Genomic DNA, 21,111 nt, shown 5'->3' on the forward strand with positions numbered 1-21,111 from the left:
ACGATGACCGTGCCACAGAGAAAGCAGCAAGCTGCGGTCATATGAGCATAGGGAAAAAAGAAGAACAAAAGCGTCGGTTGCCGGCCGGCTGACTCATCACCGTCACAGCACGTTTTTTGATGTCCCTCTTATTTGAGAGTCTTTACCAACGAGCTGATGAGTCGAATCAGGGGTTTGTGTTGGATGGATTAGGGACACCTGATTCAAATCAAGGTCACGCACGCACGCACGCAGCAGTCAAGCAATGGAAGGTGCCCCGTCCTTCCTTTTCTTGGGGGAGGGGAAGGTCACCGTGTTTGAGGATGGCGAAGGGGGATAGGGCGCCTCTGCCTGGAGGCCAGGCAACTCATACTTACCTGGCAGGGGAGACACCATGATCAGGAAGGTGGTTCACCCAGGGCGAGGCTCGGCCATTGCACTCCGGTTGTGCTGACCCCTGCGAATTCCCCAAATGTGGGAATCTCGACTGCATAATTTATGGTAGTGGGGGACTGCGTTCGCGCTCTCCCCTGTACACACTGGTTAAAAGCAGATAGCGTGGAGGGAAAAAGCGTGCGGTTCTTGACGCTTGTGGCGCCGCCCACTGCCCCAAAGGGTGAAGTTGCACCAGTTTTGTTATGTTTCTGTCTCTTTCTGCTGTGTCAGCCAGTGACCCGGAGAGTTCAGAGAACTGAACTGCGTTTGTTTTCATCGAGGTTGTCGAAACCTGCGACCGGTTTGCCGAATGTGGTTTTTCCCACAAACTTTGATATTCAACGGACGAGTTGATTGACAGCAGTGGTCCCAAAGGCAAAGTTGTTCGGATGGAGGTTTTCTGTCGTATGGTACGACTGTCTCGTGCGCGTGCTGTGAAAAAGCACGCGACATACGTTCGCCTATAGCCGCTCTCATGTTGTTGCTTTTTCATTTTAAAGCGCCACTAGGTGGCCATTCACCGCGTCCTTTCTCGCCTGACCCCAGACTGAGCCCGTGCACGGGTGTACCGGCTTGGGTGAAATTGTCTCGTTCCGTCCAAGAGCTATAGCCGTTCTAGCAGACCCCGCCTCGCCCAGCCCGTAGGTTTCGGCCTGCCGCCGCCAAGCTGAATCGAAATTCCCACTTTTTTTCCGATCTGGACGGACAGTCAGACTCCAGAGAATCTTTCTGCACTGGTTTGGGCCAGATCGGGCAAAAGACCTAGGACTAGTGTGCAAAAGTAGGTTTTTCACAAAATCCCAAATACCCGAAAATTTCGCCAGCGCAACCTTCGAATCCGAGGCATGCGTCTCGCTCGGCTCGAGCCAAGGATTCCGATGATATAAGACACTTGGTTCTGCGGCGTGCGGTTTGGGAGCTACGAGCCATTTCGTGCCGGGCCCATCGGGGGGCCAGCCTTGGTGATGTTGTAGAGCGAGTGGCTAGTACCATCCCTCAAAGTTTCAGGTCTCTACGACGTAAGGCCTTTGCCAACCCTCCCCCCCTCACCGCTTCCCAGATGGGCGTCGCCTTTGCAGGCTCCCCTGCCGCTGCGTCATTGTGTCATCGCTTCTCGGCCTTTTGGCTAAGATCAAGTATCTGGTCGAACGGTTGAGACTGCGATCGCCTCTCTGAGGTTTCCTGGCTCGAGATCCTTTTGTGTCCCGAGCCGCACAACTTCTGAGAGGTAGAGTGATCCTGCTTTTTTACGGTTCAACAAGTTTTAAGGTAAGACTTTTATTATTTTATCTATTTATTGTATTTATTGTTATTTTACAGTTTTTAGGCTGTTGGTGCCTCCACCATGTCGGCTGCTCGTGCCGGCATGCGGAGGCACCACAGCGTGCGATTTTTATTTAGAGAGGTGGAGGGTAAGCTCCTGGGGTTGTCTCGTTTAGACTTCTCCAGGAAGCTCATCCAAAAAACCCTCAATTTTAATGCCAGTGATTTAAATTGTTTAATGACTCTGCCCCTGAACAAAGGTTTCGATGTCAGTTTTAGATCTGCTTCCTTGTTGCAAGATTTCTGGCAACGATTTGAGCATTGCAAGACCCAGTTCTCCATGTTCAATGTTGAGAAACTTTCTGACAATTCTATTAAAACAGTGATTGTTAGAATGTTCAATGAAACAGTGAGTGGAGATGATGTTGCTGTATGGCTGGGTAGATTTTGCACGGTTCGAAGTCCACCAGTCAAGGTGCTTGACGAAGACGGCATCTGGAATTGCGCTTGGAGAGTTCCCATTAAACAGTGGGAAGATCCAAGCGGATTCCAGGGTCTGAGTCATTTACCCTCTATGATTGTGTTGGGAGAGAACCGCGGCTACATTCATTATCAGGGAATGCCCAAATTGTGCCGAAAATGTGGGAAAATGGGACACCTCGCTGAGGCATGCCAAGAAATTGTGTGTAGGAAGTGCAGAGAAATTGGTCACATTTTTGAGGAATGTACCAATGGCAGACGGTGTAATCTCTGTGGAGATGCTAACCATTTCTACAGAGATTGCCCTAAAAGTTTTGCCAACAAGTTGAAAGGGAACAAAATGGCCGCCCCACCAAAGGAACAATCAAAAGAACAAAGAGAGGAGGAGGCGGGCCCTGAGGTTTTGGCGGGAATTTCACATTCCCAGCCAGCCTCAGGGATTGGACAAGAAGAAGGAAGTGGGGCGGCCACAGGGGCGGAGTCAGAATGCGTTAATGAAAAGGGGGAGGAAGCCACTCCCCAACAAGAAAAAAGCAAAGACAAAATGGAGGAGGAGGAGGAAACGGCTTCCTCCCTCTACACCGTATCGGAGGTTAGTGGGGCGGATAGTGGGAGTGAAACCGAGTGTTCACTCCCAAATGCTCAAGTGCAGAAAAGGTCTGCGAGATCTCCTCTGCTGCAAACAGAGGAGAAAAGGCTGCGGGCATCGCATCGGCCAGATAGTTCCTCTTCGGAAGATCTGAACCGTATGTGGCCTGCAGACTCTCCAAATGAAGTCTCTTTTCTGCACTTTAAGCTAAGAACATCGTCACCAAAGGATCCACAAGAGGTTTCCTCTGTGGATTCTGAGGCGGCGAGCACTTGTCCTCCTGATCCCAGTTTATCTGGGGAAAAGGAAAGGCAGGTGCAACAAGAAGTAACATGATTTTAATGCAATTTCTGTAGTCTTTTTATCTGTTTTTATTTTCATCAATGCTTGTATTTTTAACCATACTGCTCATGGCCCTCACTATCTCTACAATCAATGTGAGAAGTGTGAGGTCTACTTTGCGAGCACAGAGTGTTTTATCATGTTTAAATAATTTTAAGTCAGACATCTATTTATTGCAAGAGTGTGCTCTGCCCTTTTTAACCAATTACAGAAAATGGGAAGAGCTGTGGACCCAAGGACCCTCCATCTGGAGTGGCTCCAATTTTAACAGAAATGACGGTGTGGCCATTTTAATAAAAAATCCCAACATCTTGGTGAAGGGCAGCACTGTGGTGAGGGATGGGCGGGCAATTTTAGTTAATCTGACTTTTTTAGGTAAGGATTTTAATGTTTTAAATACGTATGGTTACACAAGTAAAAATGACAGATACAAGCTTTTAGAAGATTTGCAGCCCCACATGTTAGGTAGGGCTCCCCTAGTGGTAGCAGGGGATTTTAACTGTGTTTTAACAAAAAAAGATAGGAAAAGGGTAGGAGAAGATTTTAAGGTCGACAAGACATCGGTTTTATTAAATAAATTGGTCAAAGATTTTAAGTTAGTCGACTGTTTTAAAACAATGCATAAGAGAGAGGAGGGCTTCACCTGGTTCAGTGGTGATGGCGCCAGAGCCTCTCGTATCGACTATATTTTTACAAGGGACTGCCCGCCAACCGATGCAACATTGACCCCCCTTTTCTTCACTGACCACATGATGGTCTCCTGCACCCTTTCACTACCCACGGGTGTGACAGTAGGGGGAGGGCTGTGGAAGCTGAACTGCTCCCTATTAGAAGATGAGGAAGTGGTTCGAGAGTATAGGGAGCAGTTCAGCCAATGGCAGACCCTCCAAGACTTTTTCGACTCACGAGCACAGTGGTGGGAGATGGTAAAACAAAGGACAGGACATTTTTTTAGAAAAATAGGAAAGGAGAAAAAGAGTAAAGAAAAAAGACGCATGATGGGGCTGCAAAAAAGACTGCAGAGATATTTTAACCTTTTAAATAATGGATTGGATTTTAAGGAGGAAATAAAGGAAGTAAAGAAAGAAATGTCAGTTTTATCCGAAACTCAAAGTAAGGGAGTAATTTTAAGATGCAAAGAAAAAGAGATAGAAGAAGGAGAAAAGTGTACAAGATATTTTTTTAAAAAGACTATTTCACGGGGAGGGACAATAACAATCTTAAAAACTTTTAGAGGGAGGGAGGCAAAAAATATGGAGGACATTTTAAGGGAAATAGAACTTTTTTATAGTGACTTATACAGCCCAAAGAATGTACACAATGGCATCTTAAATGAAGTTTTAGAATTTTTAGAAACAAAGATAAAGAGTCCAAACGTGCTTTTAGCCCAGGATTTTACTCTTTTAGAATTAAATAAATCTCTCAAAAGTTTTAAAAAAGGGAAGTCCCCAGGAATGGATGGACTTCCCTTGGAGTTTTATTTGACTTTCTGGGACATTTTAGCACATGACTTACTGACAGTTTTTAAAGAATTTGAGACTCTCGACAGACTTCCGGACTGCTTTAGAGTAGGGATAGTTTCGCTTTTATATAAAAAAGGAGACAGGACTGACTTGAAGAACTGGAGACCAATCACGCTTTTAAATTTTGATTGTAAACTTTTTAGTAAGATTTTAGCTACTCGCATGTCAACTGTTTTAGAGGACGTAATCCACCTGGATCAAGCATGCGCTGTGCCCGGTAGGAAGATCACAGACAGCCTGGTACTGATTAGAGACGCCATCTGTTACGCGAGAGACAGAAACATTCGGCTAGTAGTCCTAAATTTAGATTTTGAAAAAGCTTTTGACCGCATCTCGCACCAGTTCCTGTTTAAGGTACTGGAAAAAATGGGGTTCCCAGGGAGGTTTATAGCTTGGGTGGGACTGCTATACAACAGTCTAGTCAGTAAATTTGCAGTTAATGGTCATTTATCCAAAGCTGTAAACATTCACAGCGGCGTCCGTCAGGGGTGTCCTTTATCTCCCCTACTGTATGTGGCCTGCATTGAGCCACTGGCACAAATCTTGAGAAGGGATAAATGGATTAAAGGACTGGACGTCCCAGGGACTGGTGGACTGACCGCAACCTGTGTTTTATATATGGACGACGTAACCCTTTTAGCGACTGACCTTTTATCAGTACGAAGAGCACTTGACTTGACTGACTGGTACGGTCGGGCCTCGGGCGCTAAGCTCAACAGGAGTAAGTCCGAGGCCCAGCTCTTCGGACCGTGGGGAAACGTGGACACAGGCGGACTGGATTTGGATTTTAAAGACAACGACCTGACAGTTTTAGGAGTAAAATTTGACAGAGAGGGTGGAGGACGGGGAAACTGGACTGACATCTTAGGGAAAGTTAGGCAAAGACTGGGGTTTTGGGGACTCAGACAACTGACAATTGAAGGCAAGGTTTTAGTTTTTAAAGCTGTAATTTTACCACTAATTTTACTTGTTTCTTCTGTTTTTAGTCCCCCAAGGCGATTCCTGGCCAACCTGGAGAGGGCGGTATTTTATTTCCTGTGGGGGTCCAAGTGGGAACGAGTAAAAAGGGAGGTCTTTAAAAAAAGAAAGGAAAATGGCGGAAAAGGCCTCCCGGACCCCCACTTGTTTTTAGGTAGCCGCTTTACCGCCCTCCACATCGGATATGCGCTGACCCCATCCAGAGAGAATAAGACAGCGGCCATGGCTCGTTTCTGGATGGGGTCCTACCTAAGAAGCATAAAAATTTTATCAATCGACCTGAAAACCCCAGTGTCTTTTAATTTGCCAAAAGAGTACAGTTTTATAAAGAAATTTTTAAAAAAATTCCTTTTAGAGACAAATGATGCAAGCATTTTAACTAACCACAAATCCCTCATCTCTCTTGTGCAGGACCGGGAAGTGGTGAGTCCAGTTCCAGGCCTCACACTAAGTGAGGCCAAAGACGTTTGGAGGAACGCAGCCCACCCAGCTCTCCAGAACAGACACAAGGACTTATCGTGGATGGTGGCTCATGAGATCCTCCCGGTCAGGGCGGTTATGCACTCCAGAGGCATGGCCAAAAACTCCAACTGCCCACGGTCCGGGTGCAAACACCCGGAGACCGTCTACCATCTGCTCTGGGAGTGCGGTGCTGCGCGGGACCTGTGGGCCAGGGCCGGCCCCCTGTTTTTCCCGTGCCTGCCAGCGGGTGGGGCCCAGGTGGACTACAAGCTCGCCATCCTGGGGGTGGGTCAGGGCCTCAAAGCCCAAACATCGCAAGAATTTGCCTCGCTCTGGCTCACCCTCAACCTGATAAAGGATGCCATCTGGGTCACCAGAAACCTGCTGGTGGGGAAACGCGTGACGGTCCCCCTCCACGCGAGCGAGCAGAAGATAAGATCAACGCTGCAGGGTGGGCCGCACGTCATCATTCGGACGGGGGGGCCGAGGCTGCACAAAGAGGTCCCGGCCACCACCGACCTTGGCCGCCCGTAGATGCACCCTCACCACTCTGGCTACGGGAACAGCGGGCCAGCGGGCCGGAGGAGAGGGGATTTCCGCTGGGCCTTTGAAGCGGGGAGTCCTGAACCTGTTCTGGAGACCTGGAGTGAATGGACATTCTTGATAGGGACTCACCCCCGGTCCTGCACAACAGAGATTTTTATACAGAATGATTTTATTGTGTTTTAACTGGCTTGTATTCATTTGCTATTTATTTTTCTTCATTCATTTATCCTTTTAACACCACACTGATTTGCATACATGGACTTTACACAACACACTACACTGACTGATTTTAACTAGAAATGTAAAATTGTTGCTTTTAATCTGTGTAAACGAGTATGTTTTAAAGAAATGAACTGTGTGGTTTTGAATGGGAAAAAATGTGTGACAATAAAACTTTTTTCGAAAGAAAAATCTGTTCTTATCAGTTTAATATCTGATACGTCCCCTATCCGGGGACTGCATATTAAATTGATTTTTGGCACATGGAGCCGGAACCGGGGCTTGCTCCGTCCACTCCACGCATCGACCTGGTATTGCAGTGCCTCCAGGAACGGTGTGCTTCCCCTTTTTGGGGACTGCGACTTGTTGTGACTAATAGAAGAACCAACAACACCACTGGAATTTTGTCAGAGAATACAGAAATACGCAGGAAGCGCATACAGAATGACGATGAGGTGACGCAACGATGACCGTGCCACAGAGAAAGCAGCAAGCTGCGGTCATATGAGCATAGGGAAAAAAGAAGAACAAAAGCGTCGGTTGCCGGCCGGCTGACTCATCACCGTCACAGCACGTTTTTTGATGTCCCTCTTATTTGAGAGTCTTTACCAACGAGCTGATGAGTCGAATCAGGGGTTTGTGTTGGATGGATTAGGGACACCTGATTCAAATCAAGGTCACGCACGCACGCAGCAGTCAAGCAATGGAAGGTGCCCCGTCCTTCCTTTTCTTGGGGGAGGGGAAGGTCACCGTGTTTGAGGATGGCGAAGGGGGATAGGGCGCCTCTGCCTGGAGGCCAGGCAACTCATACTTACCTGGCAGGGGAGACACCATGATCAGGAAGGTGGTTCACCCAGGGCGAGGCTCGGCCATTGCACTCCGGTTGTGCTGACCCCTGCGAATTCCCCAAATGTGGGAATCTCGACTGCATAATTTATGGTAGTGGGGGACTGCGTTCGCGCTCTCCCCTGTACACACTGGTTAAAAGCAGATAGCGTGGAGGGAAAAAGCGTGCGGTTCTTGACGCTTGTGGCGCCGCCCACTGCCCCAAAGGGTGAAGTTGCACCAGTTTTGTTATGTTTCTGTCTCTTTCTGCTGTGTCAGCCAGTGACCCGGAGAGTTCAGAGAACTGAACTGCGTTTGTTTTCATCGAGGTTGTCGAAACCTGCGACCGGTTTGCCGAATGTGGTTTTTCCCACAAACTTTGATATTCAACGGACGAGTTGATTGACAGCAGTGGTCCCAAAGGCAAAGTTGTTCGGATGGAGGTTTTCTGTCGTATGGTACGACTGTCTCGTGCGCGTGCTGTGAAAAAGCACGCGACATACGTTCGCCTATAGCCGCTCTCATGTTGTTGCTTTTTCATTTTAAAGCGCCACTAGGTGGCCATTCACCGCGTCCTTTCTCGCCTGACCCCAGACTGAGCCCGTGCACGGGTGTACCGGCTTGGGTGAAATTGTCTCGTTCCGTCCAAGAGCTATAGCCGTTCTAGCAGACCCCGCCTCGCCCAGCCCGTAGGTTTCGGCCTGCCGCCGCCAAGCTGAATCGAAATTCCCACTTTTTTTCCGATCTGGACGGACAGTCAGACTCCAGAGAATCTTTCTGCACTGGTTTGGGCCAGATCGGGCAAAAGACCTAGGACTAGTGTGCAAAAGTAGGTTTTTCACAAAATCCCAAATACCCGAAAATTTCGCCAGCGCAACCTTCGAATCCGAGGCATGCGTCTCGCTCGGCTCGAGCCAAGGATTCCGATGATATAAGACACTTGGTTCTGCGGCGTGCGGTTTGGGAGCTACGAGCCATTTCGTGCCGGGCCCATCGGGGGGCCAGCCTTGGTGATGTTGTAGAGCGAGTGGCTAGTACCATCCCTCAAAGTTTCAGGTCTCTACGACGTAAGGCCTTTGCCAACCCTCCCCCCCTCACCGCTTCCCAGATGGGCGTCGCCTTTGCAGGCTCCCCTGCCGCTGCGTCATTGTGTCATCGCTTCTCGGCCTTTTGGCTAAGATCAAGTGTCTTGTCGAACGGTTGAGACTGCGATCGCCTCTTTAAGGTTTCCTGGCTCGAGAGCTTCTGGTGTCCCGAGCCGTACAACTTTTTAGAGGGAGAGTGACCCTGCTGGTTTTACAGGTTAGCAGTTTTAAGGTAAGACTTTTATTCTTTTATCTATTTATTGTATTTATTGTTCTTTTACGTTTTTTTTTAGGCTGTCGGTGCCTCCACCATGTCGGCTGCTCGTGCTGGCATGCGGAGGCACCACAGCGTGCGATTTTTATTTAGAGAGGTGGAGGGTAAGCTCCTGGGGTTGTCTCGTTTAGACTTCTCCAGGAAGCTCATCCAAAAAACCCTCAATTTTAATGCCAGTGATTTAAATTGTTTAATGACTCTGCCCCTGAACAAAGGTTTCGATGTCAGTTTTAGATCTGCTTCCTTGTTGCAAGATTTCTGGCAACGATTTGAGCATTGCAAGACCCAGTTCTCCATGTTCAATGTTGAGAAACTTTCTGACAATTCTATTAAAACAGTGATTGTTAGAATGTTCAATGAAACAGTGAGTGGAGATGATGTTGCTGTATGGCTGGGTAGATTTTGCACGGTTCGAAGTCCACCAGTCAAGGTGCTTGACGAAGACGGCATCTGGAATTGCGCTTGGAGAGTTCCCATTAAACAGTGGGAAGATCCAAGCGGATTCCAGGGTCTGAGTCATTTACCCTCAATGATTGTGCTGGGAGAGAACCGCGGCTACATTCATTATCAGGGAATGCCCAAATTGTGCCGAAAATGTGGGAAAATGGGACACCTCGCTGAGGCATGCCAAGAAATTGTGTGTAGGAAGTGCAGAGAAATTGGTCACATTTTTGAGGAATGTACCAATGGCAGACGGTGTAATCTCTGTGGAGATGCTAACCATTTCTACAGAGATTGCCCTAAAAGTTTTGCCAACAAGTTGAAAGGGAACAAAATGGCCGCCCCACCAAAGGAACAATCAAAAGAACAAAGAGAGGAGGAGGCGGGCCCTGAGGTTTTGGCGGGAATTTCACATTCCCAGCCAGCCTCAGGGATTGGACAAGAAGAAAGAAGTGGGGCGGCCACAGGGGCGGAGTCAGAATTCGTTAATGAAAAGGGGGAGGAAGCCACTCCCCAACAAGAAAAAAGCAAAGACAAAATGGAGGAGGAGGAAGATGAAACGGCTTCCTCCCTCTACACCGTATCGGAGGTTAGTGGGGTGGATAGTGGGAGTGAAACCGAGTGTTCACTCCCAAATGCTCAAGTGCAGAAAAGGTCTGCGAGATCTCCTCTGCTTCAAACAGAGGAGAAAAGGCTGCGGGCATCGCATCGGCCAGATAGTTCCTCTTCGGAAGATCTGAACCGTATGTGGCCTGCAGACTCTCCAAATGAAGTCTCCTTTCTGCACTTTAAGCTAAGAACATCGTCACCAAAGGATCCACAAGAGGTTTCCTCTGTGGATTCTGAGGCGGCGAGCACTTGCCCTCCTGACCCCAGTTTATCTGGGGAAAAGGAAAGGCAGGTGCAACAAGAAGTAACATGATTTTAATGCAATTTCTGTAGTCTTTTTATCTGTTTTTATTTTCATCAATGCTTGTATTTTTAACCATACTGCTCATGGCCCTCACTATCTCTACAATCAATGTGAGAAGTGTGAGGTCTACTTTGCGAGCACAGAGTGTTTTATCATGTTTAAATAATTTTAAGTCAGACATCTATTTATTGCAAGAGTGTGCTCTGCCCTTTTTAACCAATTACAGAAAATGGGAAGAGCTGTGGACCAAAGGACCCTCCATCTGGAGTGGCTCCAATTTTAACAGAAATGACGGTGTGGCCATTTTAATAAAAAATCCCAACATCTTGGTGAAGGGCAGCACTGTGGTGAGGGATGGGCGGGCAATTTTAGTTAATCTGACTTTTTTAGGTAAGGATTTTAATGTTTTAAATTTGTATGGTTACACAAGTAAAAATGACAGATACAAGCTTTTAGAAGATTTGCAGCCCCACATGTTAGGTAGGGCTCCCCTAGTGGTAGCAGGGGATTTTAACTGTGTTTTAACAAAAAAAGATAGGAAAAGGGTAGGAGAAGATTTTAAGGTCGACAAGACATCGGTTTTATTAAATAAATTGGTCAAAGATTTTAAGTTAGTCGACTGTTTTAAAACAATGCATCAGAGAGAGGAGGGCTACACCTGGTTCAGTGGTGATGGCGCCAGAGCCTCTCGTATCGACTATATTTTTACAAGGGACTGCCCGCCAACCGATGCAACATTGACCCCCCTTTTCTTCACTGACCACATGATGGTCTCCTGCACCCTTTCACTACCCACGGGTGTGACAGTAGGGGGAGGGCTGTGGAAGCTGAACTGCTCCCTATTAAAAGATGAGGAAGTGGTTCGAGAGTATAGGGAGCAGTTCAGCCAATGGCAGACCCTCCAAGACTTTTTTGACTCACGAGCACAGTGGTGGGAGATGGTAAAACAAAGGACAGGACATTTTTTTAGAAAAATAGGAAAGGAGAAAAAGAATAAAGAAAAAAGACGCATGATGGGGCTGCAAAAAAGACTGCAGAGATATTTTAACCTTTTAAATAATGGATTGGATTTTAAGGAGGAAATAAAGGAAGTAAAGAAAGAAATGTCAGTTTTATCCGAAACTCAAAGTAAGGGAGTAATTTTAAGATGCAAAGAAAAAGAGATAGAAGAAGGAGAAAAGTGTACAAGATATTTTTTTAAAAAGACTATTTCACGGGGAGGCTCAATAACAATCTTAAAAACTTTTAGAGGGAGGGAGGCAAAAAATATGGAGGACATTTTAGGGGAAATAGAACTTTTTTATAGTGATTTATACAGCCCAAAGAATGTACACAATGGCATCTTAAATGAAGTTTTAGAATTTTTAGAAACAAAGATAAAGAGTCCAAATGTGCTTTTAGCCCAGGATTTTACTCTTTTAGAATTAAATAAATCTCTCAAAAGTTTTAAAAAAGGGAAGTCCCCAGGAATGGATGGACTTCCCTTGGAGTTTTATTTGACTTTCTGGGACATTTTAGCACATGACTTACTGACAGTTTTTAAAGAATTTGAGACTCTCGACAGACTTCCGGACAGCTTTAGAGTAGGGATAGTTTCGCTTTTATATAAAAAAGGAGACAGGACTGACTTGAAGAACTGGAGACCAATCACGCTTTTAAATTTTGATTGTAAACTTTTTAGTAAGATTTTAGCTACACGCATGTCAACTGTTTTAGAGGACGTAATCCACCTGGATCAAGCATGCGCTGTGCCCGGTAGGAAGATCACAGACAGCCTGGTACTGATTAGAGACGCCATCTGTTACGCGAGAGACAGAAACATTCGGCTAGTAGTCCTAAATTTAGATTTTGAAAAAGCTTTTGACCGCATCTCGCACCAGTTCCTTTTTAAGGTACTGGAAAAAATGGGGTTCCCAGGGAGGTTTATAGCTTGGGTGGGACTGCTATACAACAGTCTAGTCAGTAAATTTGCAGTTAATGGGCATTTATCCAAAGCTGTAAACATTCACAGCGGCGTCCGTCAGGGGTGTCCTTTATCTCCCCTACTGTATGTGGCCTGCATTGAGCCACTGGCACAAATCTTGAGAAGGGATAAATGGATTAAAGGACTGGACGTCCCAGGGACTGGTGGACTGACCGCAACCTGTGTTTTATATATGGACGACGTAACCCTTTTAGCGACTGACCTTTTATCAGTACGAAGAGCACTTGACTTGACTGACTGGTACGGTCGGGCCTCGGGCGCTAAGCTCAACAGGAGTAAGTCCGAGGCCCAGCTCTTCGGGCCGTGGGGAAACGTGGACACAGGCGGACTGGATTTGGATTTTAAAGGCAACGACCTGACAGTTTTAGGAGTAAAATTTGACAGAGAGGGTGGAGGACGGGGAAACTGGACTGACATCTTAGGGAAAGTTAGGCAAAGACTGGGGTTTTGGGGACTCAGACAACTGACAATTGAAGGCAAGGTTTTAGTTTTTAAAGCTGTAATTTTACCACTAATTTTACTTGTTTCTTCTGTTTTTAGTCCCCCAAGGCGATTCCTGGCCAACCTGGAGAGGGCGGTATTTTATTTCCTGTGGGGGTCCAAATGGGAACGAGTAAAAAGGGAGGTCTTTAAAAAAAGAAAGGAAAATGGCGGAAAAGGCCTCCCGGACCCCCACTTGTTTTTAGGTAGCCGCTTTACCGCCCTCCACATCGGATATGCGCTGACCCCATCCAGAGAGAATAAGACAGCGGCCATGGCTCGTTTCTGGATGGGGTCCTACCTAAGAAGCATAAAAATTTTATCAATCGACCTGAAAACCCCAGTGTCTTTTAATTTGCCAAAAGAGTACAGTTTTATAAAGAAATTTTTAAAAAAATTCCTTTTAGAGACAAATGATGCAAGCATTTTAACTAACCACAAATCCCTCATCTCTCTTGTGCAGGACCGGGAAGTGGTGAGTCCAGTTCCAGGCCTCACACTAAGTGAGGCCAAAGACGTTTGGAGGAACGCAGCCCACCCAGCTCTCCAGAACAGACACAAGGACTTATCGTGGATGGTGGCTCATGAGATCCTCCCGGTCAGGGCGGTTATGCACTCCAGAGGCATGGCCAAAAACTCCATCTGCCCACGGTCCGGGTGCAACCACCCGGAGACCGTCCACCATCTGCTCTGGGAGTGCGGTGCTGCGCGGGACCTGTGGTGACGCAACGATGACCGTGCCACAGAGAAAGCAGCAAGCTGCGGTCATATGAGCATAGGGAAAAAAGAAGAACAAAAGCGTCGGTTGCCGGCCGGCTGACTCATCACCGTCACAGCACGTTTTTTGATGTCCCTCTTATTTGAGAGTCTTTACCAACGAGCTGATGAGTCGAATCAGGGGTTTGTGTTGGATGGATTAGGGACACCTGATTCAAATCAAGGTCACGCACGCACGCACGCACGCAGCAGTCAAGCAATGGAAGGTGCCCCGTCCTTCCTTTTCTTGGGGGAGGGGAAGGTCACCGTGTTTGAGGATGGCGAAGGGGGATAGGGCGCGTCTGCCTGGAGGCCAGGCAACTCATACTTACCTGGCAGGGGAGACACCATGATCAGGAAGGTGGTTCACCCAGGGCGAGGCTCGGCCATTGCACTCCGGTTGTGCTGACCCCTGCGAATTCCCCAAATGTGGGAATCTCGACTGCATAATTTATGGTAGTGGGGGACTGCGTTCGCGCTCTCCCCTGTACACACTGGTTAAAAGCAGATAGCGTGGAGGGAAAAAGCGTGCGGTTCTTGACGCTTGTGGCGCCGCCCACTGCCCCAAAGGGTGAAGTTGCACCAGTTTTGTTATGTTTCTGTCTCTTTCTGCTGTGTCAGCCAGTGACCCGGAGAGTTCAGAGAACTGAACTGCGTTTGTTTTCATCGAGGTTGTCGAAACCTGCGACCGGTTTGCCGAATGTGGTTTTTCCCACAAACTTTGATATTCAACGGACGAGTTGATTGACAGCAGTGGTCCCAAAGGCAAAGTTGTTCGGATGGAGGTTTTCTGTCGTATGGTACGACTGTCTCGTGCGCGTGCTGTGAAAAAGCACGCGACATACGTTCGCCTATAGCCGCTCTCATGTTGTTGCTTTTTCATTTTAAAGCGCCACTAGGTGGCCATTCACCGCGTCCTTTCTCGCCTGACCCCAGACTGAGCCCGTGCACGGGTGTACCGGCTTGGGTGAAATTGTCTCGTTCCGTCCAAGAGCTATAGCCGTTCTAGCAGACCCCGCCTCGCCCAGCCCGTAGGTTTCGGCCTGCCGCCGCCAAGCTGAATCGAAATTCCCACTTTTTTTCCGATCTGGACGGACAGTCAGACTCCAGAGAATCTTTCTGCACTGGTTTGGGCCAGATCGGGCAAAAGACCTAGGACTAGTGTGCAAAAGTAGGTTTTTCACAAAATCCCAAATACCCGAAAATTTCGCCAGCGCAACCTTCGAATCCGAGGCATGCGTCTCGCTCGGCTCGAGCCAAGGATTCCGATGATATAAGACACTTGGTTCTGCGGCGTGCGGTTTGGGAGCTACGAGCCATTTCGTGCCGGGCCCATCGGGGGGCCAGCCTTGGTGATGTTGTAGAGCGAGTGGCTAGTACCATCCCTCAAAGTTTCAGGTCTCTACGACGTAAGGCCTTTGCCAACCCTCCCCCCCTCACCGCTTCCCAGATGGGCGTCGCCTTTGCAGGCTCCCCTGCCGCTGCGTCATTGTGTCATCGCTTCTCGGCCTTTTGGCTAAGATCAAGTGTAGTATCTGTTCTTATCAGTTTAATATCTGATACGTCCCCTATCCGGGGACTGCATATTAAATTGATTTTTGGCACATGGAGCCGGAACCGGGGCTTGCTCCGTCCACTCCACGCATCGACCTGGTATTGCAGTGCCTCCAGGAACGGTGTGCTTCCCCTTTTTGGGGACTGCGAATTGTTGTGACTAATAGAAGAACCAACAACACCACTGGAATTTTTTTTGTCAGAGAATACAGAAATACGCAGGAAGCGCATACAGAATGACGATGAGGTGACGCAACGATGACCGTGCCACAGAGAAAGCAGCAAGCTGCGGTCATATGAGCATAGGGAAAAAAGAAGAACAAAAGCGTCGGTTGCCGGCCGGCTGACTCATCACCGTCACAGCACGTTTTTTGATGTCCCTCTTATTTGAGAGTCTTTACCAACGAGCTGATGAGTCGAATCAGGGGTTTGTGTTGGATGGATTAGGGACACCTGATTCAAATCAAGGTCACGCACGCACGCACGCACGCAGCAGTCAAGCAATGGAAGGTGCCCCGTCCTTCCTTTTCTTGGGGGAGGGGAAGGTCACCGTGTTTGAGGATGGCGAAGGGGGATAGGGCGCCTCTGCCTGGAGGCCAGGCAACTCATACTTACCTGGCAGGGGAGACACCATGATCAGGAAGGTGGTTCACCCAGGGCGAGGCTCGGCCATTGCACTCCGGTTGTGCTGACCCCTGCGAATTCCCCAAATGTGGGAATCTCGACTGCATAATTTATGGTAGTGGGGGACTGCGTTCGCGCTCTCCCCTGTACACACTGGTTAAAAGCAGATAGCGTGGAGGGAAAAAGCGTGCGGTTCTTGACGCTTGTGGCGCCGCCCACTGCCCCAAAGGGTGAAGTTGCACCAGTTTTGTTATGTTTCTGTCTCTTTCTGCTGTGTCAGCCAGTGACCCGGAGAGTTCAGAGAACTGAACTGCGTTTGTTTTCATCGAGGTTGTCGAAACCTGCGACCGGTTTGCCGAATGTGGTTTTTCCCACAAACTTTGATATTCAACGGACGAGTTGATTGACAGCAGTGGTCCCAAAGGCAAAGTTGTTCGGATGGAGGTTTTCTGTCGTATGGTACGACTGTCTCGTGCGCGTGCTGTGAAAAAGCACGCGACATACGTTCGCCTATAGCCGCTCTCATGTTGTTGCTTTTTCATTTTAAAGCGCCACTAGGTGGCCATTCACCGCGTCCTTTCTCGCCTGACCCCAGACTGAGCCCGTGCACGGGTGTACCGGCTTGGGTGAAATTGTCTCGTTCCGTCCAAGAGCTATAGCCGTTCTAGCAGACCCCGCCTCGCCAAACCCGTAGGTTTCGGCCTGCCGCCGCCAAGCTGAATCGAAATTCCCACTTTTTTTCCGATCTGGACGGACAGTCAGACTCCAGAGAATCTTTCTGCACTGGTTTGGGCCAGATCGGGCAAAAGACCTAGGACTAGTGTGCAAAAGTAGGTTTTTCACAAAATCCCAAATACCCGAAAATTTCGCCAGCGCAACCTTCGAATCCGAGGCATGCGTCTCGCTCGGCTCGAGCCAAGGATTCCGATGATATAAGACACTTGGTTCTGCGGCGTGCGGTTTGGGAGCTACGAGCCATTTCGTGCCGGGCCCATCGGGGGGCCAGCCTTGGTGATGTTGTAGAGCGAGTGGCTAGTACCATCCCTCAAAGTTTCAGGTCTCTACGACGTAAGGCCTTTGCCAACCCTCCCCCCCTCACCGCTTCCCAGATGGGCGTCGCCTTTGCCGGCTCCCCTGCCGCTGCGTCATTGTGTCATCGCTTCTCGGCCTTTTGGCTAAGATCAAGTGTAGTATCTGTTCTTATCAGTTTAATATCTGATACGTCCCCTATCCGGGGACTGCATATTAAATTGATTTTTGGCACATGGAGCCGGAACCGGGGCTTGCTCCGTCCACTCCACGCATCGACCTGGTATTGCAGTGCCTCCAGGAACGGTGTGCTTCCCCTTTTTGGGGACTGCGAATTGTTGTGACTAATAGAAGAACCAACAACACCACTGGAATTTTTTTTGTCAGAGAATACAGAAATACGCAGGAAGCGCATACAGAATGACGATGAGGTGACGCAACGATGACCGTGCCACAGAGAAAGCAGCAAGCTGCGGTCATATGAGCATAGGGAAAAAAGAAGAACAAAAGCGTCGGTTGCCGGCCGGCTGACTCATCACCGTCACAGCACGTTTTTTGATGTCCCTCTTATTTGAGAGTCTTTACCAACGAGCTGATGAGTCGAATCAGGGGTTTGTGTTGGATGGATTAGGGACACCTGATTCAAATCAAGGTCACGCACGCACGCACGCAGCAGTCAAGCAATGGAAGGTGCCCCGTCCTTCCTTTTCTTGGGGGAGGGGAAGGTCACCGTGTTTGAGGATGGCGAAGGGGGATAGGGCGCCTCTGCCTGGAGGCCAGGCAACTCATACTTACCTGGCAGGGGAGACACCATGATCAGGAAGGTGGTTCACCCAGGGCGAGGCTCGGCCATTGCACTCCGGTTGTGCTGACCCCTGCGAATTCCCCAAATGTGGGAATCTCGACTGCATAATTTATGGTAGTGGGGGACTGCGTTCGCGCTCTCCCCTGTACACACTGGTTAAAAGCAGATAGCGTGGAGGGAAAAAGCGTGCGGTTCTTGACGCTTGTGGCGCCGCCCACTGCCCCAAAGGGTGAAGTTGCACCAGTTTTGTTATGTTTCTGTCTCTTTCTGCTGTGTCAGCCAGTGACCCGGAGAGTTCAGAGAACTGAACTGCGTTTGTTTTCATCGAGGTTGTCGAAACCTGCGACCGGTTTGCCGAATGTGGTTTTTCCCACAAACTTTGATATTCAACGGACGAGTTGATTGACAGCAGTGGTCCCAAAGGCAAAGTTGTTCGGATGGAGGTTTTCTGTCGTATGGTACGACTGTCTCGTGCGCGTGCTGTGAAGAAGCACGCGACATACGTTCGCCTATAGCCGCTCTCATGTTGTTGCTTTTTCATTTTAAAGCGCCACTAGGTGGCCATTCACCGCGTCCTTTCTCGCCTGACCCCAGACTGAGCCCGTGCACGGGTGTACCGGCTTGGGTGAAATTGTCTCGTTCCGTCCAAGAGCTATAGCCGTTCTAGCAGACCCCGCCTCGCCCAGCCCGTAGGTTTCGGCCTGCCGCCGCCAAGCTGAATCGAAATTCCCACTTTTTTTCCGATCTGGACGGACAGTCAGACTCCAGAGAATCTTTCTGCACTGGTTTGGGCCAGATCGGGCAAAAGACCTAGGACTAGTGTGCAAAAGTAGGTTTTTCACAAAATCCCAAATACCCGAAAATTTCGCCCGCGCAACCTTCAAATCCGAGGCATGCGTCTCGCTCGGCTCGAGCCAAGGATTCCGATGATATAAGACACTTGGTTCTGCGGCGTGCGGTTTGGGAGCTACGAGCCATTTCGTGCCGGGCCCATCGGGGGGCCAGCCTTGGTGATGTTGTAGAGCGAGTGGCTAGTACCATCCCTCAAAGTTTCAGGTCTCTACGACGTAAGGCCTTTGCCAACCCTCCCCCCCTCACCGCTTCCCAGATGGGCGTCGCCTTTGCAGGCTCCCCTGCCGCTGCGTCATTGTGTCATCGCTTCTCGGCCTTTTGGCTAAGATCAAGTGTAGTATCTGTTCTTATCAGTTTAATATCTGATACGTCCCCTATCCGGGGACTGCATATTAAATTGATTTTTGGCACATGGAGCCGGAACCGGGGCTTGCTCCGTCCACTCCACGCATCGACCTGGTATTGCAGTGCCTCCAGGAACGGTGTGCTTCCCCTTTTTGGGGACTGCGAATTGTTGTGACTAATAGAAGAACCAACAACACCACTGGAATTTTTTTTGTCAGAGAATACAGAAATACGCAGGAAGCGCATACAGAATGACGATGAGGTGACGCAACGATGACCGTGCCACAGAGAAAGCAGCAAGCTGCGGTCATATGAGCATAGGGAAAAAAGAAGAACAAAAGCGTCGGTTGCCGGCCGGCTGACTCATCACCGTCACAGCACGTTTTTTGATGTCCCTCTTATTTGAGAGTCTTTACCAACGATCTGATGAGTCGAATCAGGGGTTTGTGTTGGATGGATTAGGGACACCTGATTCAAATCAAGGTCACGCACGCACGCACGCAGCAGTCAAGCAATGGAAGGTGCCCCGTCCTTCCTTTTCTTGGGGGAGGGGAAGGTCACCGTGTTTGAGGATGGCGAAGGGGGATAGGGCGCCTCTGCCTGGAGGCCAGGCAACTCATACTTACCTGGCAGGGGAGACACCATGATCAGGAAGGTGGTTCACCCAGGGCGAGGCTCGGCCATTGCACTCCGGTTGTGCTGACCCCTGCGAATTCCCCAAATGTGGGAATCTCGACTGCATAATTTATGGTAGTGGGGGACTGCGTTCGCGCTCTCCCCTGTACACACTGGTTAAAAGCAGATAGCGTGGAGGGAAAAAGCGTGCGGTTCTTGACGCTTGTGGCGCCGCCCACTGCCCCAAAGGGTGAAGTTGCACCAGTTTTGTTATGTTTCTGTCTCTTTCTGCTGTGTCAGCCAGTGACCCGGAGAGTTCAGAGAACTGAACTGCGTTTGTTTTCATCGAGGTTGTCGAAACCTGCGACCGGTTTGCCGAATGTGGTTTTTCCCACAAACTTTGATATTCAACGGACGAGTTGATTGACAGCAGTGGTCCCAAAGGCAAAGTTGTTCGGATGGAGGTTTTCTGTCGTATGGTACGACTGTCTCGTGCGCGTGCTGTGAAAAAGCACGCGACATACGTTCGCCTATAGCCGCTCTCATGTTGTTGCTTTTTCATTTTAAAGCGCCACTAGGTGGCCATTCACCGCGTCCTTTCTCGCCTGACCCCAGACTGAGCCCGTGCACGGGTGTACCGGCTTGGGTGAAATTGTCTCGTTCCGTCCAAGAGCTATAGCCGTTCTAGCAGACCCCGCCTCGCCCAGCCCGTAGGTTTCGGCCTGCCGCCGCCAAGCTGAATCGAAATTCCCACTTTTTTTCCGATCTGGACGGACAGTCAGACTCCGGAGAATCTTTCTGCACTGGTTTGGGCCAGATCGGGCAAAAGACCTAGGACTAGTGTGCAAAAGTAGGTTTTTCACAAAATCCCAAATACCCGAAAATTTCGCCCGCGCAACCTTCGAATCCGAGGCATGCGTCTCGCTCGGCTCGAGCCAAGGATTCCGATGATATAAGACACTTGGTTCTGCGGCGTGCGGTTTGGGAGCTACAAGCCATTTCGTGCCGGGCCCATCGGGGGGCCAGCCTTGGTGATGTTGTAGAGCGAGTGGCTAGTACCATCCCTCAAAGTTTCAGGTCTCTACGACGTAAGGCCTTTGCCAACCCTCCCCCCCTCACCGCTTCCCAGATGGGCGTCGCCTTTGCCGGCTCCCCTGCCGCTGCGTCATTGTGTCATCGCTTCTCGGCCTTTTGGCTAAGATCAAGTGTAGTATCTGTTCTTATCAGTTTAATATCTGATACGTCCCCTATCCGGGGACTGCATATTAAATTGATTTTTGGCACATGGAGCCGGAACCGGGGCTTGCTCCGTCCACTCCACGCATCGACCTGGTATTGCAGTGCCTCCAGGAACGGTGTGCTTCCCCTTTTTGGGGACTGCGAATTGTTGTGACTAATAGAAGAACCAACAACACCACTGGAATTTTTTTTGTCAGAGAATACAGAAATACGCAGGAAGCGCATACAGAATGACGATGAGGTGACGCAACGATGACCGTGCCACAGAGAAAGCAGCAAGCTGCGGTCATATGAGCATAGGGAAAAAAGAAGAACAAAAGCGTCGGTTGCCGGCCGGCTGACTCATCACCGTCACAGCACGTTTTTTGATGTCCCTCTTATTTGAGAGTCTTTACCAACGAGCTGATGAGTCGAATCAGGGGTTTGTGTTGGATGGATTAGGGACACCTGATTCAAATCAAGGTCACGCACGCA

General features: G+C 49.1%; 10 non-coding genes and 1 pseudogene across 10 annotated transcripts; all 11 read left to right on the top strand.

The window, feature by feature from the left end:
• The first annotated feature begins 348 nt into the window (after positions 1-348).
• LOC137080486 (U1 spliceosomal RNA) lies at positions 349-512 on the top strand. Its single transcript, XR_010906337.1, has one exon. It is a non-coding gene; the product is annotated as a U1 spliceosomal RNA (small nuclear RNA).
• Positions 513-6,986: 6,474 nt separating this feature from the next.
• On the top strand, positions 6,987-7,161 carry LOC137080078 (U2 spliceosomal RNA; annotated as a pseudogene).
• Positions 7,162-7,623: 462 nt separating this feature from the next.
• On the top strand, positions 7,624-7,787 carry LOC137080487 (U1 spliceosomal RNA). The gene has a single exon (XR_010906338.1). It is a non-coding gene; the product is annotated as a U1 spliceosomal RNA (small nuclear RNA).
• A 6,111-nt stretch (positions 7,788-13,898) lies between these two features.
• LOC137080488 (U1 spliceosomal RNA) lies at positions 13,899-14,062 on the top strand. The gene has a single exon (XR_010906339.1). It is a non-coding gene; the product is annotated as a U1 spliceosomal RNA (small nuclear RNA).
• Positions 14,063-15,070: 1,008 nt separating this feature from the next.
• On the top strand, positions 15,071-15,261 carry LOC137079972 (U2 spliceosomal RNA). Its single transcript, XR_010905897.1, has one exon. It is a non-coding gene; the product is annotated as a U2 spliceosomal RNA (small nuclear RNA).
• A 474-nt stretch (positions 15,262-15,735) lies between these two features.
• Positions 15,736-15,899, top strand: LOC137080489 (U1 spliceosomal RNA). Its single transcript, XR_010906340.1, has one exon. It is a non-coding gene; the product is annotated as a U1 spliceosomal RNA (small nuclear RNA).
• A 1,008-nt stretch (positions 15,900-16,907) lies between these two features.
• On the top strand, positions 16,908-17,098 carry LOC137079973 (U2 spliceosomal RNA). The gene has a single exon (XR_010905898.1). It is a non-coding gene; the product is annotated as a U2 spliceosomal RNA (small nuclear RNA).
• A 470-nt stretch (positions 17,099-17,568) lies between these two features.
• Positions 17,569-17,732, top strand: LOC137080490 (U1 spliceosomal RNA). The gene has a single exon (XR_010906341.1). It is a non-coding gene; the product is annotated as a U1 spliceosomal RNA (small nuclear RNA).
• Positions 17,733-18,740: 1,008 nt separating this feature from the next.
• On the top strand, positions 18,741-18,931 carry LOC137079975 (U2 spliceosomal RNA). The gene has a single exon (XR_010905900.1). It is a non-coding gene; the product is annotated as a U2 spliceosomal RNA (small nuclear RNA).
• Positions 18,932-19,401: 470 nt separating this feature from the next.
• On the top strand, positions 19,402-19,565 carry LOC137079580 (U1 spliceosomal RNA). The gene has a single exon (XR_010905531.1). It is a non-coding gene; the product is annotated as a U1 spliceosomal RNA (small nuclear RNA).
• Positions 19,566-20,573: 1,008 nt separating this feature from the next.
• On the top strand, positions 20,574-20,764 carry LOC137079976 (U2 spliceosomal RNA). The gene has a single exon (XR_010905901.1). It is a non-coding gene; the product is annotated as a U2 spliceosomal RNA (small nuclear RNA).
• The last annotated feature ends 347 nt before the right edge of the window (positions 20,765-21,111 follow it).

Source organism: Pseudorasbora parva, chromosome 6 (genome assembly GCF_024679245.1).
Source record: "Pseudorasbora parva isolate DD20220531a chromosome 6, ASM2467924v1, whole genome shotgun sequence".
NCBI lineage: Eukaryota > Metazoa > Chordata > Actinopteri > Cypriniformes > Gobionidae > Pseudorasbora > Pseudorasbora parva.